Consider the following 24797-nt stretch of genomic DNA (forward strand, 5'->3'; position numbering starts at 1 on the left):
AGGGGAAACTTAACATGTTTATAGGCTGTGAATGTATCTCTGGTCTCTGGCAAAAGACCACTGCTAGTGCGCCCATCGCCTGTGGGCACCCTCTTAGAACTGGAAAACCAAGCCTGTTCAGTGCTTTTCCAGCTACTACAAGACGATTGGAGGTCCAGCTAGAATCTATATCCAAAGAGCTTTCCTGATTGTGTAGGAGGTGGGTTGGTATGGCTCCACTAGATATCAGCCTCTGGATTGAGAACGACAATTGGCTTGAGATTTATGTTGGAACTATAGGAGTGCAGAATGAGGAACTTGCCCTGAAGCTCTGAAATGTTTGAAAACCTTCAGTGATGTAGTCTTGGATAGGTGATCTTGTTGCATTTTTAAAACACATATTTAATAAATATTGTATACATGCAAAACAAATCCAATTTCCTATTTGGAATCAACTAGCAGGTCAAATTTTGTTTCTCCTTGTTAGGCAGAAACCTGTGCAGTTCCCTTAGGGACCACTGCAAAAGATTTAAGACTACAGGTGTTGGCAGTAAACCCACTTGGTAGCAGTCTGTACCACCCAGATTTACCTGGTAGCTGTGGCTGAGCAGTCAGACTTCCCTCAAGAAGAGTTAGGCAGTATGCAAAGTATACTCAATAGGCACTCAGATACAATAATACAAGCAAACACTGACCAGAGCTTTGGTATCAAAGTATCTAATTATTTATTTAAAAACACACAGTTGAAAGACTCCAGCACTCTTATTATAAAATATTCTAAACACAGTTACTATTACGATATATACACCCCTTTTTCCCTATTAGAAAATCACAGTAAAACACCACTTATTTTCATACAGAGGTGAGCGCTTAACTAGATTGCACTCTAATAAGTTTGTGAAAAAGGGAGGGAAAAAGACAGAATAGGAAGAGGCACACCACTCTACGATTCCAGAACACTGTTAGCAAGGCAGAGAGCAAAAAATCACTGGTGAGTCAAAGTCCAAAGGCTGGGCCCCCTCTTAGAGGGAGCAGAGCACAAATGCGCCCAAGATCACAGTTACACTAGGCTTAGAAAGTCTTGCAGAGGGTTCAGAAAAGAGTTTAGAGAGGCTTAGAAAAGTCTATCCAAGGTGTCCCAGGCTAACCCAGGTTCGAAAGCCGGGGGCTAAATCTACCCCGTACAGTCGGTAGCAAGGGAAGCCAGGCGGGACACGGTACCTTAAGTGGGAAGGATCCTCCTGCGGTGGCAGTTGTTCCTGGTAGTTGGTGCAAGTTGCGTCGTCGTCCAGGGGAAGAGAAGATCTCGACTTGGAGGAAAGATGAAGGTCGTTGCACTACCAGGGCAGAAACCAGCCGCAGAGTTTTCCGGTTAAAGGTGGTACCTTTGTCTCGCGGTCGTGGTAAAACGTGGTATCCCGGTTGCTGGGGTGCTTGGCACGGGCAAGGCGGCCACAAGATACGTCGGGAAAGCGAAAGGACGGTGAAACTGGTTATCCCCACCAGTCAAAGGAAGAAGACTCTCCGGCGGGAGATCTCCTCTGTCGTTGGGAAAAGTGGTGAGGCAGTCCAGCAGGGCTCCACCGGTGGTGGTGTCATGGCAGGTCGGCTCAGCTTCTCCCTCGTCGGATTCTTAGGTCCTATGGCGACTTCTGAAGTTCCAGTCCCCAAAGCCCTGCTTTTATGCAGCAAACCCCCATTCACTCAGCCTAGATGTCACTCAAACATGCTAAGTGGTGAGCCGGCCGGCCGGCTCACCACTTGGGCCAATCAGGACGGAGTGCGACTTGAGTTGCCTAGGCAACTCAGTCCAGGGTGCCTAAATTCCCCTCCACCCCTCCTAAGTACCCCAGACACAGTGGCACCACTTTGGAGGGCTTCTGTGGAGAAGCCCACCAAAAAGTGGAACAAAGGGCTCGACGTGGGTTGGAGTCACAGAAGGGAACACAAACGCCATTTTAGAATCAAGTTTTGGCAAAAAATACCAACCGGAGAATTAATATTAATTAAATAAACCGGCGGTATGTTCGAGGCTACCGTAAATAATTAAATAAAGATAGCCTAAAACAATGGGAAATCCCATAGGAAAATATTCGCGGTTGAATATAAAAAGGAGTATCCACTGCCACCAGCCAAAACTTGATCAGGGGGGACGGAGACGTGCCCCCTCGACTAACAGACCCTGGGGCAATTGAATTGCCCCAGCCAGTACGTCCACAATATGATGGTTTGTACTGGTTCTGTTCAGAATTTAAGACTAGTAAAGTCAATGGTGACTTTACATGCCCTGGGAGACAGTAGTCAGTCCCAGGGTATGGAGTCTATACTGGGGGGTCACTATGACACCCCTGTGTCACTGCACGGAGGGTGCTGTGTAACACATCACAAAAACACATGAAGCCCTATGGAGTAAAAGACCCCATAGCCCATTAAACACTTCTAGATTCAAAGAAACACACTCAAATCATGTCCAAGAGTGAGGGTAAAAGAGTCTCACTCTTGGCAGGAGAAAAAAAATAAACCCCAAAAATCCAGCAAAGCTGCTGGGGGACTCACTAGGTTAGGAAATTCAGCCTAAACAGAGAATTCTCCCTAACACTCCTGTGGTGTTTAAGCTTGGCAAATAATTGTGAAATGTATGCTTTTTCTCAGTTCATCCTGCCCATAGGTGGTCAGTGAATACATATTCGTAACAAAACATCACCCTGATTGTTCACATCTTCACATTGTATTTTCATTTTCTGTGAGCAAGCGTAGGGAACTGTTTATTCTGCTGTGCTGCAGAGTGACTTGCCCCAATAGATTTCACCAGTGATACAGGGGAACGGTTGAGTGAATTGACCTGATGGTAGTTAATAATTGCAAACATTTGAATCTCTCTGATCATGACCCAGATGCCAGACCACATTTCTAAAGATGAAAAATCATGTGCAAATTAAGATATTGGATTGTTCAATGCATTATTATTAGGCCTTCTATTTAAAAAGGCAGAGTAAAAGGTCAATTTCTATATTTCTTTTATTTTTTTCTTCTCCAGAAAGGAGCAATCGTGGGAAAATAAAGCATAGCTCTTAATTTAAAAATAGAAAACAGACCGTGATCTTTAGTGGCAGTTGGATCTAGTTAATTTTAACCGTTCATGGGGAGCTTTGAACACTAACTTGGGCCCAAATCCTTTTTTCTGGGAAAAAATCCTTTTGAATTTCTGTCGTCTTTCAAAATATTTGGAATTTAACTGGCAAAAGTAGATTCAGTAACAGGAAAGTAATCTTTCCAAGTAATTTGTCTTGTTTGGCATTGTCCTTTCAGGCACCAAGAAAGCCCTGTTTGACCTATGCCTGAAATGTAATGAAAGAAATGACAAAACAAGATGACCATGATGTGTGCATCTGTTTTCCAGAGGACTGCTGCTTTGCAAGCTGTGTAGTAATTCAGGAGATGCCATTCCAGTAACTAAAGAATGCAACCAAAGCTGAGCCAGCTAGGCTGATCCTCCCACCTACAATCAGAGGCACTACGTCTAGCCTGTGTGCAGTCACACAATGCCTATAAGATCTCTGGTCTGGCTCTCTGCATACTGAGTCCCCAGGACCATGGCCTGTTCATCTTTGACAAGGCTTTCCTCACGATATCTTTAACATTGTAACCCTCTGTTGAGAATTTCCCCATGGAGATTGCCTCCATTGTGGTGTCCGCTTACCAGATCGTTTAAGTAGCAACTCTGGTTTCTTCTTCAACACAGTGGTAGAGGTTTTCACCTCTGCAATCTGTCCAATAATTGAGTCTGCTCAGAAGTCCAAAAATGACTTGCACAAATAAAGGGAGTTATGGGAACACGTTCACCACTCTGAGGAGCAGAAAAGGGTTGCTCCCCAAATAAGCCCAAACATGACCCTACCGCCCATCTTCCTATTGACTGTTAGTGAAACAGCATAATCATGTTTCTCCTACTCTAGTTCCAATCACCACCATGAATTTAAGTGTACAAGCTATCCCATCCACTTCTCCACAGTCCAGCATCCCTCCGCCTGATAGCAACATTCAATGAAGTGATGTTCTATGGGACTAACATTCCAAAGCACTTCAGGCTCAAATATCCAGGGCCCTCCTGGTCCCCTTGGTGCATAGGCATTCAAGTCAGCACAAGTCTTTCTATAAACATGCCACTGAATCCAGCTTTTATGATGTAGTACCCACCTAAACCCCCTGTATTGGCCTCCATAAAATGGAAACATTATTAATCTTTCTCCCTCTTCATCACATCGTCATGACAGGAAAAGTAAGACTTGATGGAGTAGGAAAAGGGTTTGCCTCTGAGGACCTACAAAGCTCTGCCTTTTAATCTTCATCAAATAATTTATTTGAATAAAATAATCCATAAAAGTTCATACACAATAAAATAAACATTGTGGGAGTGCACGCGGTGTACTCGCTGTGTGTTACGGGAGCACTGTGAGGTTCCTCTGTCTGGCGGCGCTACTATTGGAGTCTTTCCTGGCTGTGAACTGAGGCAGAGTCAGCACAAGACTCAAATATATCCCTCTTCAGCACAGAGCGTGCACAGTGTGTTCCGGGGAATAGGGAGCCCATCCCGAAGCCTCTATTGAAAAATTGGGCTAAATTTCATCAAGCAAGAGCCCCGGTGAGTGTCTTTTGCAGAGTCATATTTCTTCCATTGGTAAAATTAATCTACATAGCCATGGAAGAGGAGGGGCTATTCTGCCCGTGAATTCTCTTTCACCAATTGAAACGGAACAATTATGCAATAAATGATTTACCCGCAGAGTGGGCTTGGTTTCCAATCAGGAACCAATGGGAGCTTTTCAAGACTCCGCTAATTTGCGTGTGGGTCAACAAAATATGGATTTTACATTAAATGTCATCTGTTCAATGTAAAATTGGGGAATTCTTCCCATGCAACATAGAAGTCAGATTTAGACTATCAGATTTAGACGATGCAGACTTTTTCACTCTGGACCCACATAAAGAGGCAAACAGATGTACACTGTAGCTATGGGTACACGCCTCTAATGGCACTGATTGATGGGGTTTGTCTGTTTGGAGGAATCTGCGGTTGGCAGGTGGCATGATAGTTTCAGGAGATTTTAATGCAAACTTTCTTGATCCGTCGATTCTCTGAGCTCCAGGCTGCCCTTAATATGCTTCTCCAGCATGGGGTCTGGCATGAATTCACATGCTCATGAATATTCCCCATCGTTAGGCTGGGAATCTTCGATAAAAGAAAAAACTGTTTAACTTTTACTTAAAAACTGTATTACTCCTCTAAACCAATCACTGTGCTCTGGGCGATGCTGCCCCATCCAATGACGGTCCTCTCCCTAAGACCCTCCTCCGGCGGCCATCTTCAGATTTTCACTGCACGCTTCAGTGTTGGGAGTCGTTGAGTTTGCGCAGAAGTGCCATTTGTATGTTTTTTAGTGTTTTTCGATGGAAAAAGTTCAATTTTTGTTTCCAATGAGCCAGTGTGTTCTTTTCTTATCTGCCAACAGCGGGAACCCCTTGTCGGTGAAGTCAAGAGTCCACCGGGTTCACTGCAGAAGCAGGTCCCAAAGTGGTTAGGCCGCGATCAGCATCACCTTCCACCTCCACTGCCAGCATACCTTCAAGCTCCTCTTCACAGAGGAAGTCATCCACCCCGGCTAAACTATGGGAGAAATCGGATAAAACACAGACTGAGAAGACCGCACAGCCCAAGCAGGCTCAACTGGCACAGGCGTAGACCTCATCGGCGACTCTGGCAGCTACAGGCGCTGATCCCACGAGGGTAGCTCCCACGGCTCAGAAAGTGTCCCTTCCACCAGGGCGCGAGACTGTCGCAGTGACTTTGGCAAAGTCTGCAGGCATGCCAGAAGGGGTGAAACCAGCCTAGGCCCCCGTTCAGGACCCTCAGGGGGGGAGTGGGGAGGGCAAGGAGACCCCAAAACAGCCCTCCCAGGCCGTCACCCAAACCGTGGACGTCTCGTCCACGAATGACGAAGATCAAGAGTCCTTACACACGGTCCACGGGGACATTGAAGAGAGGGACGGCGGCGCAGGGCCTAGTTTTCCTGTTCTGCCTTCTCAGCTGAGGGACATTTTCTTGGATATTCTGTTAACTCTACACACCTTGGTGTCAGAGCTCCAGATGAGAATGCCTCCGGCGCTTGTGATCCCCCAGGTCCTCGATCAGCTGCCAGCAAAGAAGAGGAAGCGTCATCTGATGCCCCATATCAACTTCCTCTGTCGGGCCCATTCTACCTCATCAGACCCAGACACGGGAACGGATACGGCCACTACGACGGATGGCGAAGACATTGTTGCAGCGGGTGGTGAATCGCCACATTTGGATGAGGTGGGGTTGGTCCACTCCATGATCGGCAGGGCCTCCGAGCTATTCCAGCTGGTGCCCGAGGACACCACGAAGGAGGGCTTCTTGTATCAAAGGCGCAAGGCCACAAGGAAGACTATCATGGCAAAGCCTTTTATGGACAATGTTTGGGAGGAGGACCTGGCCCTTATGAAGAACCCTTGCACAGCTCCAGCCAAGCGGGATATCCGGGAGAAGAAATATAGGGTGCCGGAATCCGCACCCAAGTGCATGAGGTCAAAACCATCTCTGGCCTCTGGTGTCGGCGGCCACGAGAAAACGGTTGGCTTCCTCGTGGTCTTCGGTCCCTGCAGACAGCGAGGGGAAAAGGATGGAAGCCATGGGAAAGGTGATTTACGCAGCAGTGTCCACTATCAAGGCAGCAAACACGCTGGCGATCCTGGACAGGTACGACAGGGAATTGTGGTACAAGCTAGGACTGATCCTGGAGTTTCTCCCCGTCGACAAGAAGATGGAAGCCCTCGCTCTCTTCCAGGAAGGGGAAGTGGCGTCGGATCACACCATCAGTGGCTTTGGACATTGCCGACACAGGGTTCTGGCAAATGGGGGAACGGTGGCTGCCTTCGGCGACAGGGTTGGATGAAAGCCACTTGTTTCTGTCAGGAGGTCCAAGTGAAGGCGCTGGACATGCCCTTAGGGGAAAATCTGTTTGGGGAGGCCGTTGACAGGTCCCTCCATGCCATCAAGACAGAGGCCGCCCATTCCCTGGGTACTGTCCATCAGCACTGCTCGTCTTCTTTTTGCTCCTCCAGAGGTCAAGCAAGTCTTCAAAAGGGTTCTCCATGTTGTACAGGCAGCCTTCCAGATCCTCAACGCAAGAAGCCTATAGAGGCCGTTCCCAGGCCTTGGGTAGCAGAGGACAGTGTTGCCCGCAGGGCAGGACGCCGGCACAGAAGCAAGCCTGAACCTACCAGGAAGTCGGACCCCCACTCGTGCACCCCAGTGGGAGACTGGCTGACTAGGTTAGTCAGTGAGTGGAGAAAGATCACCGACGGATGGGTACTAGACGCTCTCGCCCAAGGACACACCCTGGAGTTCCAGCGCAGGTGTCTGCGGAATCCTCCAGTTCCCCATCAGGAGCAGCACATCCCTTAGCTTCTGGAAGAGGTATGAGCCATGCTTCGAAAAAGGGCGATAGAGCTGGTTCCCCAACAGCTCCGGGGCTCAGGAGTCTATTCCAGATACTTTCTAGTCCGAAAGAAGACTGGGCTGGAGGCCCATCCTGGAACTACGACGTCGGAACAAATACCTAAAGTCCCAAAAGTTCAGAATGGTCACGTTAGAGCACGTGATCGGCCAGCTGGAAAAAGGAGACTGCTTGATGTCATTGGACCTGGAGGACGCCTATTTGCACGTCCCCATTCACAAGAAACATCGGAAGTTTCTGCGCTTCAGTTCAAGGCCCTGCCTTTAGGCTTGAATTCGGCCCTCAGAGTGTTCACGAAATGCCTGGTGCCTGTGGTGGCCCATCTGCGTCTACAGGGCATGCACGTAAACCTGTACCTGGAAGACTGGCTGGTACGCACCCAATCGCGGGAGCTGGCCGACGGACACACAGACGACCGTCCGTTTGACGGATCTGGGATTCTCCGTCAACTATCTGAAGTCGTGCTTAAAGCCATTGCAGAATGCGCAGTTCCTAGGCGCCCTCGGAGGAGAAGCTGGCCATTCAAGGAAAGGTGCAACGGCTATCATCGACTAAAACGGCCACGGTCCAGGCCATCAAGTTGTTGCTGGGCATGATGTCGTCCTGCATTTACCTCGGCCGTCTCTGCAGGTTGCAGATGTGACCCCTACAGGAATTCCTGGACGTCCGCTGCATGCAGGTGTCTGGAAGCTTCACAGATGAGATCTCTCTCAATGAAGCGTTCCGACGGGCAATAGAGTGGATGGGCGTCTGCTCCAACATCTGTCAAAGCACAGTATTTCAAAACCTCCCATACCAGAAGACGGTCACCACGATGCCTCCCTGGTGGGTTGGGGCGTTTGTGAGCGCACACCCAACGTCTGCACGCCAGAGGCCTGTGGCTGCTAGAGAAGGATCTTCATATCAACATCCTGGAGTTACGGGCAGTGTTCTGGTCCCTCAAGTCGTTCCTACCATCTCTGAAAGGCAAGGTAGTGAGGATCTTCACGGACAACACCACCATGTTTTACATCAGGAAGCGGGGGGCGCTCGATCCCCGGCGCTCTCCAATGAAGCGCAGAACTTGTGGCGCTGGGCCGGCGGTCTGGGGATGTTCCTCATCCCTCTCCATCTAGCAGGAGTCAAGAACACCTTCACAGACTCCCTCAGCAGGGTACGCTGTTGTTGCAGCGATGGCTCTGGTGAAATGGGCTCTCAGATGGCCGGGCAGCGGTCGGTTCGCCAACCAGTGACAGTGCGTGATGCAACCGGAGAGCCACCTTGAAATGGAAGCCTTGGACAAGGCCTTCCCATGGTTCACAGGACCAAAGTTCACTAACAGTTGTGAAGTCTTCGGAAAACTCTTTGTGCGTGTCATGTAGAACTTCAGGGCACGAGCAACGTCCAGCAAGTGGTAGGCCATTTCTGCCGGTGATGAAGGTTTCAGGAAGAAAACAGGCAAAACCAAAGGCTAGTTGAGGTTGAATTCCAACAGAACCTTCAGCATGAAAGAGGGGTGCGTACGCAGCACCATCGATTTGTGGAAAGTCAGGTATGTTTAATTGCAGGACAGGTCCTGGATCTCACCTACCCTTCTGGCAGTGGTGGCCACAAGGAAAGCCGTTTTCCACAAGAGAAACTTGAGTTGGCCCTTGTGCATAGGCTCGAAGGGCTGAGAGCCCATTTCACCAGAGCCATCGCTGCAACAACAGCGTTCCTGTCATGTGTTCCCCCTGCTGGACATCTGCAGGGCTGCTACGTGGAGGTTCCCTTCACGCAGTTCTACTGCTTCGACACAGATTCCAGGGAGAAGTCAATAGTCGGCCAACCAGTGCTACGCAACCTGTTGGATTGAGGGGTGAGTCTGTTGCAGATGTAAGGATTATGGCTTCTGTTGAGCCTTGCCTCCTCCTGTGGTTGTGTAATCTTGTACTGCTATGTGTTAGTTATTCATGAGCATGTGAATTCATGCCAGACACCTTTCTGGAGAAGGTTTAAGTTACTTAACCTGTAACTATTGTTCGAATGGATTGTGTCCTCCCACGTATTCCTTATCTTTGATATTCCCATATCAAGCTTGCTGCTCCAGAAACCTTTCAGTAGAGGGCGCTGCGAGTTGATGACTTTCGAGTCAATGTCCCTTGAAGGCCTCCGTCCCGACGTCATCACTGGTACAAATAGTCACGCGCAGCGTCCGTTGCACAGTTCCGTTGTTCCGCGCTTCATGAGCTTCGGGAACGTGGCGCTCGGTTCTGTGAAGAGAACGAACATTTTCAAATTTCTGTCAAAAAATCCTCTTCGTCGGCTCCATATAGCCCTGATCGTGGGGCAAAGATGCCCTTGACGGATCAACACACAGGGTCTGTCTATGGTGCCTGGGGCAGAGCATCCCTGTTCGGAATGTGAAGAGTGCCTTTCGATGACGGCGAAAGCCTTGAGGGAGCGCAGAGGGAAGCGCTGGAGATGGGTAGGCCTACAAAATCTATTACCCCTACCAGAATTACCTCGGACGTCGAAAGAAACACTCCCGATCAAGGTGCTGGAGCAGATCGCCTTAATTCATCTAGTTTGAGACATACCAAGAAAAGGCGTCACAGATCGCATTCCACATCATCCTCCAGTTCACCAGAGAAAGTAACATGCCCCACTAAAAACAGCCCCCCGGCTCAGTGGGAGAAATTTCGAAAAAAAGATAAAGTTGTTCGAGAATGCAGCCTTGCCCCCCTCGGAGACACCTAGAGGCGATACCCCAGGCAAAAAACCCGGTAAAGATAAAAGCTGCAAGTCCTCGAACTCGGCAAAACGTACTCCTCAAGAGCGTCACTGACCCTCGAGTCGACCCAAGGCTCTTCGACGTACAAGGCGTCGACACTGTCGACTCACACATCGACGCCAATAGCTGCGTCATCGATGCCTTCAGCACCTCTGATGAAAGGGAAATCTTCCACACCTCATATGTGAACCCTGTCAACGTTGATCACTTCGACATCCTCAACGCTTTCGTCGAAGACATCGAAGCCGTTGTCAATTCTATCAACGTCATCCAGGCCAATTACTAATCTATCGAGGCCAATGACTTCTACATCAACTGTGACCAGTTTAGCCCCTCCTGTAATGACTGCTATAGCTCCTCTCTTTGGAAAAGAGCTACACACCACTACCACGCTCTGATTATTTCAGAGCTTTATCCTTAATTTATGAGGAGGGTGAGGATTCAGATCAGACCTTTTTGGTCTAGAAAGAGTTAGACCCCACATTCCAGAAGAACTAATTTCTGAAGGTTAAAATATTTACAGGATTCCTTGCACGAAGCAAGTGGAATAGATCCCTCCCCTGAGATGGACTCCTCCACTAGCCAGGAGAGATTTTAGCAAGCATGAACCAGGGGAACATGCTGAGAGTAATTATAGGTCTCTCGAACAGAGTCCTGGAACATGTGGGGTGGGCGAAACCTGCACCCGTAGACGAGCAAGATGACCTCACGGACATACTTGACAGAGGACCACAAGAGGATCCTATCGTTCCTTTTCACAAAGCTTTGCAGAAAAAAGTGTCCATTAATTGGTAAATGCCAGAAGTCATTCCAGCAATTAGTAAGTTGTCTGCAAAATATAGAGCTTCATCTGCAGACCCACCATACCAGTCTAAACATCCAACCCCTGAAAGCTTGGTTGTTCAGGCAGCAACTTTTTCAGGAAGGCAAACAGCGTATCCCACAATCCCCCAGGATGGTGACGACAAAAGAGTTGACGCCATGGCCAAGAAGGTTGTCTCGGCATGTAGCATGGCGCCATGCACGCTGGCAAGATTCAGCCGCATCCTTTGGGAGTGCTTCAATGGCAGCTGATCATCTCCCAGAAGGGGAGGAACGAGACGGTTTCTTGAATATTATCAAGGACGGGAAGGATGCCATGTGTGAATCCTTCCAAACCGGCCTGGGCTTTGTTGACAGCACCAGCAGAGCCATGGCAGCTAGTACCACTATCCGCAGATTTGCGTGGTTGCGGAAATCTATATTTGCTCCTGATGTGCAATGCAGACTTCTGAATATGCCCTTTGACGGCACCCATCTATTTGGAAAAAAAAGCTGATGACAGTTTGGAGAAGTTGCAGACTTCCAAAGCGGTGGCCAAATCCCTTGGAGCTGCAATTAGACAAACTCCACACTGCCCCACAGGTACGCCCTGGAGGGGTAGGTTCTTTCGCTCTTACTCCGCATTCGGGAAAAGCAGAGGACAGCCAGCTCAAAGGGGCCAGAGACGATTCACCCGTGGTGGACGGGGCAAAGGTACTAAGTCTGCATCTGCAGGTGAGGTTTTACCCTCAGCATCTGCTTCAGCCGCCCCAAAACCCCTCTGAGGTCTTACAATCACAAGACATCAGTAGGAGGCAGGTTAACCCAACATCTGACAGAATGGCAGGCTGTTACTTCAGATGCTTGGGCATTGGAAACAGTTGCCCAAGGTTACTGCCTGCCTTTCCTACACACACACACCGTCATCCACCGGGGATCAACTCTTTGACGTTTCCAGACCCTCTTCTTATGCAGGAAATTTTAGACCTGCTTGAGAAAGGTGCTATAGAACCGGTACCTTCGGCGGAGAGGAACAAGGGTCGGTACTCCCCATATTTTCTAATTCCGAAAAAGGGCGGAGGAATGAGACCCTTCTTGGACTTGCGAGAATTGAACAAATTCCTAAGGAAAGACAAGTTCAAGATGGTTACGCTTTCTCAGATCTTTCAGGCCATCCAACTCAAGGATTGGTTGGCATCTCTGGACCTTCAGGATGCTTACTTTCATGTGCCAATACAGCCGAAGCACAAAGTACCTGAGGTTCGTCATTGGCAGCTCTCAATCAGTTTCTGGTTCTGCCATTTGGGCTAACCTCCGCCCGAGGGTCTTCACCAAGCTAATGGTCGTTGTGGCAGCGAGTCTCGGGAGGGGGGGATTCACATCTACCCCTACCTGGACGATTGGTTGATCAGCGCGAGTTTACAAGCTTGGAATCTAGATCTTGTTTGCCACTCCCTCCACAGGCTGGGCTTCTCCCTCAACTTCAAGAAGTTAATTGGAGCAATCATGCACACATCCCTGGGAAAAGCCTCCCCACCATAGGTGAGGGCTCAAGACATTTTACAGATGGTGACAAAGTTCCAAAATGCCCAATATCTTCCAGCGTCCGGCTTCGGAGGTTGCTTGGCCTGGTGGCATCCTGCATCTTTTTGGTGCCTCAGGCCCGCCTGAGAATGAGATCCCTCCAGTGGGATCTCAGGACCCAGTGGTCACAATTCTCTGGAAAGATATCCGATCACCTTCAAATACCGAACAGAGTTGCTCTGGACATTCAATGGTGGGCTTCTCGAGAAAGCATCTTGAATGGAGAACCTTTTGGGCAACTATGGCTGGAGATAACGGTAGTGACGGACGCCTCACTTACGGGGTGGGGAGCCCATACCAACGATTTGACCATCAGCGGTCGTTGGTCTCCAACGGAGTCCAAACTACACAGCAACCTTTTAGAGCTGAGGGCAATCAGACTATCGCTGAAGGCCTTTTTACCCTCCGTACGGGGAAAGAATGTCCTGATAATGACTGAAAACACAGCGGCCATGTACTACCTCAACAAAAGAGGGGGTGTAGGGTCACTACCATTGTGCAGAGAGGCAATGAAGCTCTGTTTTTGGGCAATACAAGAAGGAATCTCTCTGTCGGCAGTCCACCTAGCCGGAGCGATGACCATGGAGGCGGACGCTCTGAGCAGGCAGAGCATAGTATCCCACGAGTGGGAACTAGCTCAGGAAGTCCAAGAGATCTTCGCCCTTTGGGGAACCCCTCAAGTGGATCTGTTCGCAACGAATGCCAACAAGTGCAGCTGTACTACTCCAGGGAATTTCCCCCAAGAGGAGCTCTAGGGGATGCATTTGTAGTGGTCTGGGAATATCCACTCCTTTACGCGTTTCCTCCAGTCCCCGTCATTCCTCATGTAATAAGCAGGTTGAGAAGATTCAGGAAAACCATGATCCTAATTGCCCAAGATTGGGCCAGGGGAAAGTGGTACCCGGACCTTCTAGACATGTCCACCTGTCCTCTGATTCGTCTTTCACAAAGAGAGGATCTTCTCTAGCGCGAGGAGGGTCAGGTTCTCCATCCGGATTCCAGGACTCTCAGCATTCACACATGGTTTCTGAAAGCCTGACCAATGTTTACCCCACAACTTCATTTCAAGTCCCCCTGTGGGACCTTAACTTAGTCTTGAAATTTCTAATGGGTACTCCTTTTGGACCCCTTCATTCCTGCCTGCTGAGATTCCTCACCTTCAAAACTGTTTTTCTAGTGGCAATAACTTCAGCACGGCGGGTTAGTGAGTTACAAGCTTTATCCTGCAAACCCCCTCACACTGTCTTTCATAAAGACAAAGTTGTTCTTAAGGTGAAGCCAAATTTCCTCCCAAAGGTTGTCGGTATTTCATATTACGCAAAAGATAACCTTACCTTAATTTTACCCTCTTAATCAGGGGAAAAGGGGACGAAAGGCTGCACAGACTTGACCCAAAGCGTGTTTTGAGTTTCTACATCAGCAGACTTGCCAAACTTGGGCAAACAGACCAATTGTTTGTGGGATACGCAGGGCATAAACTGGGCCTAGCCATCACTAAACAAACCATTTCAAGATGGATAATTCTAACTCTCCTGGAATGCTATGAACTGGCAGGTAAAGACCCTCTTCCGCACCTGAGCGCTCATTCAACCAGGGGTATCTCAGCTTTTTCAGCTCTCCAGACGTGAGTTCCAATAAAAGACATCTGTGCAGCTGCCACATGGTCGTCTGCACACAACTTCACTATATTCTATAGTTTGGACTCCTCCACTAGCCAGGAGACCAAATTCGGGAAAGCTGTATTGCACTCTCTGCACAATTAAAACATACACATTTTTACTCCCTCCTCCTGTACATATTACTGCTTTGGGAGACTATCAAAGATAAGGAATACGTGGGAGGACACAATCCAAGTTACTTACCAACTGTAACGTTCTTTCGACTGGATGTTCCTCCCACGTATGCCTTATCGCCATCCTTCCCCGCAGTAAAACTTCCCTTGTAGTTGCAGTCTGCGCTCCCTCAAGGGTAGTAACCATCTCATCCTGCACAATGCCTAACTCTTCAAAACGGAACTGAATAATGGATGCTGCACGCAACTATTTATACCAGCGATAACATCAACGTCGGGACGTAGGCCTTTGCGGGACATTGACTTGACAGTAATCGACGCGCCGCACCCTCTACTGAAAAGTTTCCGGAGCAGCAAGCTGGATATGGGAATATCAAAGATGAGGAATAGGTGGGAGGAACATCAAGTCGAAAGAACGTTACAGTTGGTAAGTAACTTGTTCTTCTCCGGCATGGATTCACATGCGAACCCTCCCTCTCGACCCCTCTGCGGCTCTTCTTGGTCATGCTGCCACTTAATGTGCTTACCAGATCTGAAGATGGCTGCCAGAGGGGCTCAGGGAGAGGACTGTCATTGGATGCGGGCAGTTTGACCCAGAGGACAGTGATTGGTTTAGAGGAGAAATACAGTTTTTAAGTGAAAGTGAAACTGCTTTTTCTTTTACCGAGGTTTCCCAGCCTGACAGGGAATATTCATGAGCATGTGAATCCATGCCAGTCTCATGCTGGAGAACAATAGTTACAGGGAATTTAAACCCTCTTGTACAGCATGTAAAAGGGAAGAGGTGGAGGTCATTCTTTGACAGTTGGAATTTAGATGTTCTGGCCTATAAAGAGAGCTAGAGCCAGTGCTACTGTAATACCTGGAGTAGTGGGTCTGAATCATGGATGGTTGATTTTATATTTGCTTCAGAAGATTTATGGAAGAAGGAATATAGTTTCAAGATCAGTAGTGGAGTCCTCAGTGACCATGAACGATTAACAGTGGTATTTTCCTGTGTAAATCAACTCGGATCGACAGGGAAAAGAGTGTGTAGATTTAGTTACTGCAGGTAAAAATAGCCTGATTTATGCTGAGAGAGATGTGATTTTAATGAAAAATTAGAAATGGAATTTCTCAATGAACAGGGAGAAATCAACGATTATTCCGATTTGCTATCTTTCATCCCTTTGTTTATAGAGAATTCCTTGAGGCCAAGAAAATAAAATTATATCTCTAGTAGGCCTAATTTTGATCGGACTATCCAACAGATCAGGAGATTACAGGAGAGCGGCTAGAAGATTGATTCGAATGGGATCCACTGCTCCGGAGGCTGTGAGTGACCTTATGAGACTGAAGCAGAGTTACAAAAATAAAGTTAAATCAATAAGGTCAGTAGTCCATCAAACTGAAAGCAAAAAAGATGGTTTCCTTTATATTGGGGAAGAAAGATGCGAGTTATTGGAAATTAAATTAATGAAGTCAATCAAAAGGTTTCACAATCTAATCCAATCCAATATCAGAACAAGATTGAATTTTACACTTTTCAAGACTATATAATCAACGAGTTGATCCTCTAATAAGTTGGGATAATGTGAAATCTGTGCACTGGTCTTTGTCCCCTACAGTAGATCAAATAAAAAATATAATTCAACAAAGAAGCAATTCCAGAGAACCCAGGCCGAACTGACTTTGCAATAAATATATTAAAGCTCACTCAGAAGCCTATGTACGGATATTTTCAGCGGATTGTTAAACTTCAATGTATCCCAGCTTCTTGGAATGAGTTGCACATTGTTCCCATTTTTAAGAAGGGTGCAAGAGAAGGGGCCGATAAAAATAGACCAATTGCGCTACTTGATGCGGATTCTTAGATTTTTGGGTCAGTACTTCGTTCACCTTGAAGATTGGCCAAATAGAAATTGTATCCTCAAAGCCAACCAATTGGGCTTTCGATCAAATGTTACTAATGTAGCAGGCTGGCTTATAAATCATGTACAACATCTTGTTCACGAAAGTACTCTGAAAAAAGTGTATATAGTCGCTGTTGACTTATCATTCGCTTGATCGCTTCGCTTGATCGGGTAAACCAAAATAAATTGTGGAAGAAGTTTTCAGAATGGGGGCTACCTAATGGACTGTTGGCACCCCTTGTTCACCTGCATTAACTTTCAACCCTTAGAATCAGGCTGAACTGTGAAGAAGTGCTGTCCTCAAAGATTGAGACGAATAGTGGCTTACGCCAAGGCTGCATATTTAATGCGTATATGGCGGACTTGGGCGAGTACCTGAAGTGCTCTTCTTTTCCTGCCCCTTGGTTTGGGGTACTAAAATGCATTGAGTTACGTACGTAGATGTTATACTGCTAGACTGTACAAAGGTGGGTATTCAGAGAATGCTGAACAGTCTTGAAGCATACTATACACAAAAATGACCTAGTTCTAAATGCACAGAAAACCCATTTCATAACCTTAACAGCAGGGAAGTGCATAAAGAGAAAATCATTATGGTTAGGGGGTGAAAAAGTTAGAGGTGAATAGCCAAAGGTACCTGGGCTACGACATTGTAAGCGCTCCAAGCAAAAGAGGCATAATGGAGGGTTTTTATGCAAAGGCATTGGTGGCTGCGGGCCAAATGAGAAATAGTAATTTTGGCAAATTTTCCATTATCCCTCTTTTTAAATTGTACAAGTACAAGATAGTTCCCATGCTGATTTATAGGGCAGAAATTCATTTTTGCCTGCTGCAGGAACATTTTTGCTGTGTAGAAGGGTTTCTATGGAAGAAAGTCCTTAGGCTCCCTAAAGCTATACCGATTAGTGTTATTAGGTTTCAGTTATGTCTTTTATCATTAGAGGCCCATATTATATGGAGGAGAATCCTTATATATTATAATTCAAAACCCTTCCTTCTAATACAATATTTGCGGAGTTCAGTGAGAAGGATGCAATATAAACAAACTGCTTTATTACCAGAACAGCAACAAAGTGAGACGAGTGGGGGATAGGAGACTTATTTAATACACCTCCTAGAAGTTATAAGCAAACAATATGGTGCGCTGATTGGTGCCACACGTGTCATGTGGTGGGCGGTTATGATAAATTCCAAAACCTCAGCCTGGCCTATAAAAACCTAGGGGTGTGTTCCCAATATCTTTGTAAATATCCATCATGGAAAGTAGGATATATGCTATTCAGGCTTGACATCCTTCCTACAAGGGTAAATTGTGCCAAATGGAAAAGAGAAAAGTGCCTGTCTGACATATGTACATTCTGCGCTGAGAGTAGTGAGACCCTGGAACATTTATTTTTATACTGTGAGACCCTAAAGCTGCATCGCTTTAGATGTTTTAAAACATGTATTAATATCCATGGCAGGACGTTATTATGGAATTTGTGCTGGCTGAAATTGCTGTATAACTTGAGTAAACCCTTATTCCAATTCCGAAGTCAGATTAAATTAGTACAATAATGGAAACAGTAAAGGCATGGGAATGTAAACCTGCTTACAAAATGGTTTTGTTTTACTTGATGGTGCAAGTGGTAGAGGGTTTTATTAGTTTTTTGACCTTTTTTTCCTCCTTACCAGTCTATATTTTTTTTACTTGGATAGTGCACTCTTGCGTCCCGTCCCCTTTTCTCCATACTGCTTGGGCGTCCCACGCTAGGGACGGGAGAGAAACGGAACCTTTTAAACCAGAAAAACCTTCTTCCCCTTTAAATTTAGAGGCGCTGGGGCGACAAGGCCCTGGGAGCATGCGCTCCCCTGACTCCGCCCACCAGCCCCAGTCCCCTTTTCTGTGTCAACGGGAACGGGCCTATTTCACCAGCGCTCCTGGGTTTGGCTTCGGCCATGTAATCCCACACGCTCTTCCCCGGATACTTTCTATCTTTTTGTTTTCTTTTTGTCAATCCGGTACTTGGTCCTACAGCTTCATGCTCCTCCTGGCGCATGTCGACTTCAGTGGGCTTCAGCAGATGTCCAGCCTGTGAGGGGCTCTTCCCTGTGTCCGATTTTGCCCGCCCACCCCACCCCTACCCCCCTCTTCACCTCTGCTGCCTTGGACCTGACCACGGCTGGGAAGGTTGTGCGCATTGAAGAACAGGCTAGCTCGGTGGAGAGAGCTCTTCGAAAGGTCGCCTCCAGAGGATCTGAAGGACTTTGTCAGGCAGAGATCGAGACCCAAGGGAAGGCCGCTGTTTTCCATCACACCCCGTAAGGGTGACTCCTTCCCAAGGAAATGCCCGAGCGGGAGGAACCTCTCTGGTTCTCGCCCCAGCACGTACCAAAGCTAATCCAGTTACTGGCCTCATGGCCAGGGGGCCATCATATCCTTCCGGACACAGTGCTGAGGGACCACAAGGTTCTTGTACCGGGTGTACACCCAAGCGGCAATGCCCTAGTACCGGCCTAATGTCCGAGGGGGCGCCTGCACGCAGTACTACCAGCGATACTGCCGACGGCAATACGCCTTCCCGGCCTAAGGTGCAGGGTAGGTCTCATGCTCCTCCACCAAGAGTCTTGGAGGATGCCGGGCCCAGGGAGCCAAGCACCACGACGTCGGCACGTGGCACGCAGCTCGACAAAATGGCCACCGCGCCAGATAACATGGCTGCTCATTCGATGCCACTCCTAGGAACGGGGAGAACAAGTTTCAAGGTGGGACTGGTGTCAACCAGGTACGTGGCCTAGAGTTTATCCATCGGCAGCACAGGGCAGGATTCCCCTGCAACCAAGGCAGAGTACGCACAGGCCCCAGCGGCTGCCAGCCACTCCGTCAAGATCACCTGCCACCTCTTCAGCCTCCGAAGACCGGTTCTTCAAAGGGTTCCTAGCGCTGATGCGAAATCTTCAGATGGGGGCCATCCTTCGGGATGCTATCAAGGACATGTTCACTCCGGTCACTCCACCGGCGCCCATTGTCATTCCTCCTATGGCACTGGTGCCGCAGGCCCCAGTGCAGCCCCTGCTGCCCCAGCCGGTTCCTTCGATTCTGGCTCCCCTACCTCCCACAGTACAGACGGTTGCGCACCAGCCTCTGGTTCCTACACTGCAGCCCACAGTGCCCAGTACTCCTCCAACCCCCAGGACCAGCCGGACACCCTGGCCGGACACAGATGAGGAGGAGGACCCAGACACGCCATCGTCAGCCAAGGCCTTACACAAATGACTTGAAGGTTTGGCGGAATATTTGGGGCTTCAACAACCGGAGGTCGAACAGCCGGAGAAAGGGGTTTTGCAAGAAGTCCTCACTCTACGTCCCCCTACTAGAACGGGGATCCTGATGCAGAAGGACGTTGCTTTGGCCAAGAAGTGGTGGCTCAAGCCTCAATGCCAAATATAGGCAGATGGAGGGGGATCCACTCTTACAGTCGGCTCATCCTCAACCACACTCTTCTGTGATTGCTGCAGCCTCACTCTACTCGAAGCCTCAGTTGTCCTCGGCCACTTCGTCCTCGGTGCTGCTAGGCAAGGAGGAGAAGATCTTGGAGGCGTACGGGAAGAAGCTGTACTCAAACGCCTTGCTGCACCTCCATCAATCCAACGCCGATGCCATTCTGGTAGCTGTTCACCAAAGGCTTTGGCGGGAAATAGGCGACTTCTTTCCAGAGCTTCCGGTGCAGAGCCAAGCATGCTTCAAGGCGGGGCTAGCAGAGGCCAAATTGGTGGTGCAGGACATCATGGCATCATGGAGTCCATTGTGGCCACATCAATACCTCTGGCCGGGCCATCTCCATTGCCACGGACATGAGAAGGACTGCCTGGCTTCGGGCTACTAAGTTTAACCCTGATGTCCAGGAACGCATATTGGACCTTCCATTTAAGGGTAGAGACCTTTCACTCTACCGCCGATGAGAAATTAGATAAAAAGAACAGCTTGCAAACTGCAAAGTCTTTATACTAACAAAGGCCACGCCCAAGGCGTACACCCAGTTGCATCAACGCTCAGATAAGGGGTAGGCGTTCGGCAGGTTCCGGGGCTTCCAGGAACACAGATCGAGGCAGCCTGACCACTCTGTGTCAGCACCGGCGCAAACAACAAAAGAGGGTTTTGGGGGGCAAAGGCTTTTTCCAGTCCCCTTCCTCGGGGTCCATTTTGTCTCGATGGGGGGCAGGTTTGCCTTTCACGTGCATTTTTGGCAGCAGAACGTTTCGGACCCCTGTATCCTCTCTGTAGTATCCTCTGGGTACCACCTACCGGTCCTTCCCTCTCCTCGCACCTCCCCTCCCCTCCACTCCCACAGATTGGGACAGCAACTCTGTTGGCTGAAATTCAGATGCTTGTCGAGAGCCAGGCAGTGGAAGAAGTACCAGCCTCCCAGAGACGATTGGGCTTCTATTCCAGGATTTTCGCCATGCAAAAGAACAAGGCTGGTCTGAGAGTTGTTAGACCTATCCACCCTCAACCTCTCCCTCCCTCTTCAAAAATTCAAGATGGTTACGCAAGCACTCATTGCGGAGACACTAGACAGGGGAGACTGGATGTGCTCCTTGGATCTGAAGGATGCTTATCTACACATCCCGATTTGGCAACCTCATCGCTCCTTCCTACGCTTCAGGATCATGGGCTGCCATTTCCAATACTGTGAAGGATTCCAATCGGGCGTCACACACCGGACCAGGACTTTCGCACTTAGCCTTAGATGTAGCTCGCAATGAGTGCTTTTTCTTGATTTTCTACAAATTTGAATTGAGCTGATACCAACCCGTCTCACACCCCCTTTTAGAAATACCCTGGGTCACAATAGACCATGAGCCAGGCTGGTGGGTGGTAAGACGATATTGATTTATTTTAATTTCAAAGAAAATCTCACAATTTTTATATTGGGCAATGGGGTGATAATTACAAAGAAAACCACTGAAATACACTTGTGTAACCTTCTACAAGAACATATCCAAAGCACAAATGAATAGGAGCATGTTTTCAATTAGGATAGATAGCACCCGAGTTAAGGTTTCCCCCTGCAATGTTCCCTCAAACCCCAATTAAATTCTGAGTGGATAGGAAGAAGTGGCAGGGAATCAGGAATATGAGACAGCAAACCGAAATCAAAATCCAACCTTCCCTCACAAAATAAGATTTTAAAACCCTTTCCAATGGTATAAATTGACACTCGGAACTTGACAAATTAATTATATGTGTGGTTAAATAATGATATACATATGTTTTATCACAGTATCAGGGATGTAATATCACCAACAACTATAAGGTGAGATATCACAAAAGGCATACAGTTAAAAAAGCAACTTGAAATTAAAACAGTGCAGCCACATTCACACGTTGAAAAGTTGCAATGTTCTCTTTTTTCCGTTTTAAATGTCAAAAATGTTTTTTAAGAAAAACAGGTGAAATACACAGAATCGGAATGCAGTCTTTAGGCTGTGTGATAGATGCACATCACAAGGACACTATGGAAGTGAGAGTGACTATAGCTGAAGAATTGGATGAGATTTTCAAGGTGGAATGAGGTTCAGTTTAGGTAAAATAAAGCAGTTAAGAAGAGAAAATTCGTTTTAAAAAGGAAAGAAGGAAAGTTTTACTTAAACAAAATTATTTAGACGATATTGTTAAAGAAAGACATGGTACATCCAAGATTGATTCGCAACGTCAAACTTTGCCCCCCTCGTTCAGCTTTATGTGGGAATTAATTTGATTATTCCTAATATAACTAAGGACTTATGATATATGCAAGACAGAAATGAATAGAAAAATGGTGCTAACGCTTGGAGATAAATGACGAGGTGCACAGCAAATTCTAACAGGTGTTTCAAGGAATCAGATTATGGATAGGATTACTTAAAAAGTGGAACAAAGACAAAGTATCAAGATGGGGTAGGCTATGTGTGGCTATGGGATGGGGAAATACTCACAATCCGCACTTGAGTTTGGGGATTTGGACAGTCGACCAGTTCTGGACACAAAAGCTCTGGTCACAGGATAGCAGCGGACACTCCTAACAGAAAGCAGCTGTACAAGTCTGGTCACTGGATGGCAAGACTACAGCAGGCATGCAGGTAGTGAGCAAAAGGCCGGTCTGGTCACAGTATGGTCCCCAAGGGTACCACAGCTTTTCCGCTTTGCTATTTGGATTTTTGTGAGGTTTTCTGGATAATTGGCCCTGCTTGGATAGGGTCAGTTATTCTGTGGCCTAGCAGAAGAGTCTGGAATCTTACAAAGGGGGATCTGGAATGTCTGGATACGCAGGCGCTGGAAATTCAGGAGAGAATCCCTGAGAGCTCCCACCCTTTATATAAAAGTGGGTGACATCACCGGTTTATTGATGGGCAGAACTGAGCTAGACCTACCCCCAAGAACCGGATATGTCAGCCAATGTTGGTTGCCTCCTCTTGCCTTACATAGGCAGATTGCATATTTCACACAGAGCAGGGCAGTCCAATTCTCACGTTTGTAGGACTTTGTTTCGTCCGTATAATAATTTTTCGTCCTTTTCAGTGAGAAATGTCATACCTAAAATTCTATAACTTTATACATGTGTCCATATTATCATAAGGCATGTTAATCTTGAATTTCGAAGTGGCACCCTATACACTTTCCTCAGAATATCCAATTCTCTGCTATTTCTGTCCCTTAGATGCCACTGAAGGCTACCTTGAATGTATCCAACTGTGCTGTTCCCTATCAAATAAAACACTGCCTTTTATGCCCAGGGCTCACTCCACAAGGGTTACAGGAGCCACTCTGGCTTTCATTGCAAATGTCCCCTGAGACAGTATTTGCAAGGCAGCTACATGGAGCTCTGTACATACTTTCACTCACTACTGCATTGACACTCATTCCAAGACAGATACACAAGTGGGACAAGCTGTTCTAAGACATTTATTTGCTCATGAATCTTCTCACATCCCACTTCCTTCCATTGCTCGCTAATCTATGCACAGCATGTGATCTAAGCAGATTCCACAAGCCTGAGAAGGGATACATTACTCACCGTAATCGTATTTCTGATGCTTGTATCTGCTTAGATTCACATGTGATCCACCCTTTCGCCCCACAGAGAGAAGGCACATGGATGCTTATGAGCTTGTCTGATATGTATCTGCTTGGATACAACTATACTCGCGCTACACCTCATGCTACCTCATGTCAGGAAAATGACAATCTGAGGGACCTCGACGCGTGAGGTATCATGGGTACAGTGGGAGTCACACTAGGATAGTATTGGTGGCACGCTCTGTCGACATCCCTTTTTCGCGTTTCAAAGACACCTGTAATACTCTGCAGATTCCACTAGATGTCGGCCTGTGCACAGCATGTGAATCTAAGCAGATATAAGCATCAGAAATACGATTACGGTGAATAATGTATCCCATATAAAGCTGAATGTATGTTTGTCCGGCTATACAAATCCACACCGTTGAACCCATGTCTACCAAATTTTGCATGGATTTCTCTTTCGTCTGGGGCATGTAAGGAACTCATGGTGGCAACAGTAAAGACAGACACAAGTGATCATAGTTCAACTGTGTTGATTAAACTGTATAATGGGTGAGAAAAATGCCTAATCTAAGATGAGAGCAACCTAAGACCATCAAATAATCAGAAAGCAGTCCTAGTGGCGTCTAATCAAATTAAAAAGGGGCTATACTAAATAAACAATTGCCAATCCTTACAATTAAGTTACAGAAATAGTGTGGGATAATGTTCTCAAGAAAAGAAAGAAGTGTTCACCAAATGATAATTCAGGATGGTATGGCTTGGTCTCCCTTCCCCGCGTTTTTAGCACAGGAGAAGGCAGCCCTTTGAGCACAGCACACTCCTGGGCCTCGCCAGCATGAGGTTACAGTTCCTTTCAATGTTGCCAAGACCTTCTGGGGCCAAATCTCTTTTCAGCAAAGTCTCTTGCCTTAGAAGGCTGGCTGTACCAAAACAATAAACAAAGCTCCATCTGTGATCTTGCACCTTGGCGATTGCTCTTCGCCCCTTGGATCTCCTGTTAGGGAGAATTCTCTGTTTAGGCTGAATTTCCTAACCTAGTGAGTCCCCCAGCAGCTTTGCTGGATATCTGGAGTTTGTTTTTTTCTCCTGCCAAGAGTGAGCCTCTTTTTCTCCCACTCTTGGACATGATTTGTGGTGTTCCTTTGAATGTTAATGTGTTTCATGGGCTATGGGGACTTTTACTCCATAGGGTCTCATATGTTTTTTTCTATGTGTGTTACACCGCACCCTCCGTGCAGTAACACCGGGGTGTCATAGTGACCCCCCACCATAGACTCCATACCCTGGGACTGACTACTGTCTCCCAGAGCATGTAAAGTCACCATTGGCTTTACTAGTCCCAAATTACTAACAGAACCAGTACAAACCATCATATTGTGGACGTACTGGTAGGGGCAATTCGATTGCCCCTGGGTCT

General features: G+C 47.4%; 1 protein-coding gene across 4 annotated transcripts in view; it reads left to right on the forward strand.

Annotated features, from left to right (window-relative positions):
- Positions 1-24797, forward strand: part of CDS1 (CDP-diacylglycerol synthase 1) — an 865373-nt gene that overhangs the window by 833165 nt on the left and 7411 nt on the right. The window lies entirely within an intron of this gene.

This window comes from Ambystoma mexicanum, chromosome 6q, assembly GCF_040938575.1.
Source record: "Ambystoma mexicanum isolate Mex_15411 chromosome 6q, UKY_AmexF1_1, whole genome shotgun sequence".
In the NCBI taxonomy this organism is placed as follows: Eukaryota; Metazoa; Chordata; class Amphibia; order Caudata; family Ambystomatidae; genus Ambystoma; species Ambystoma mexicanum.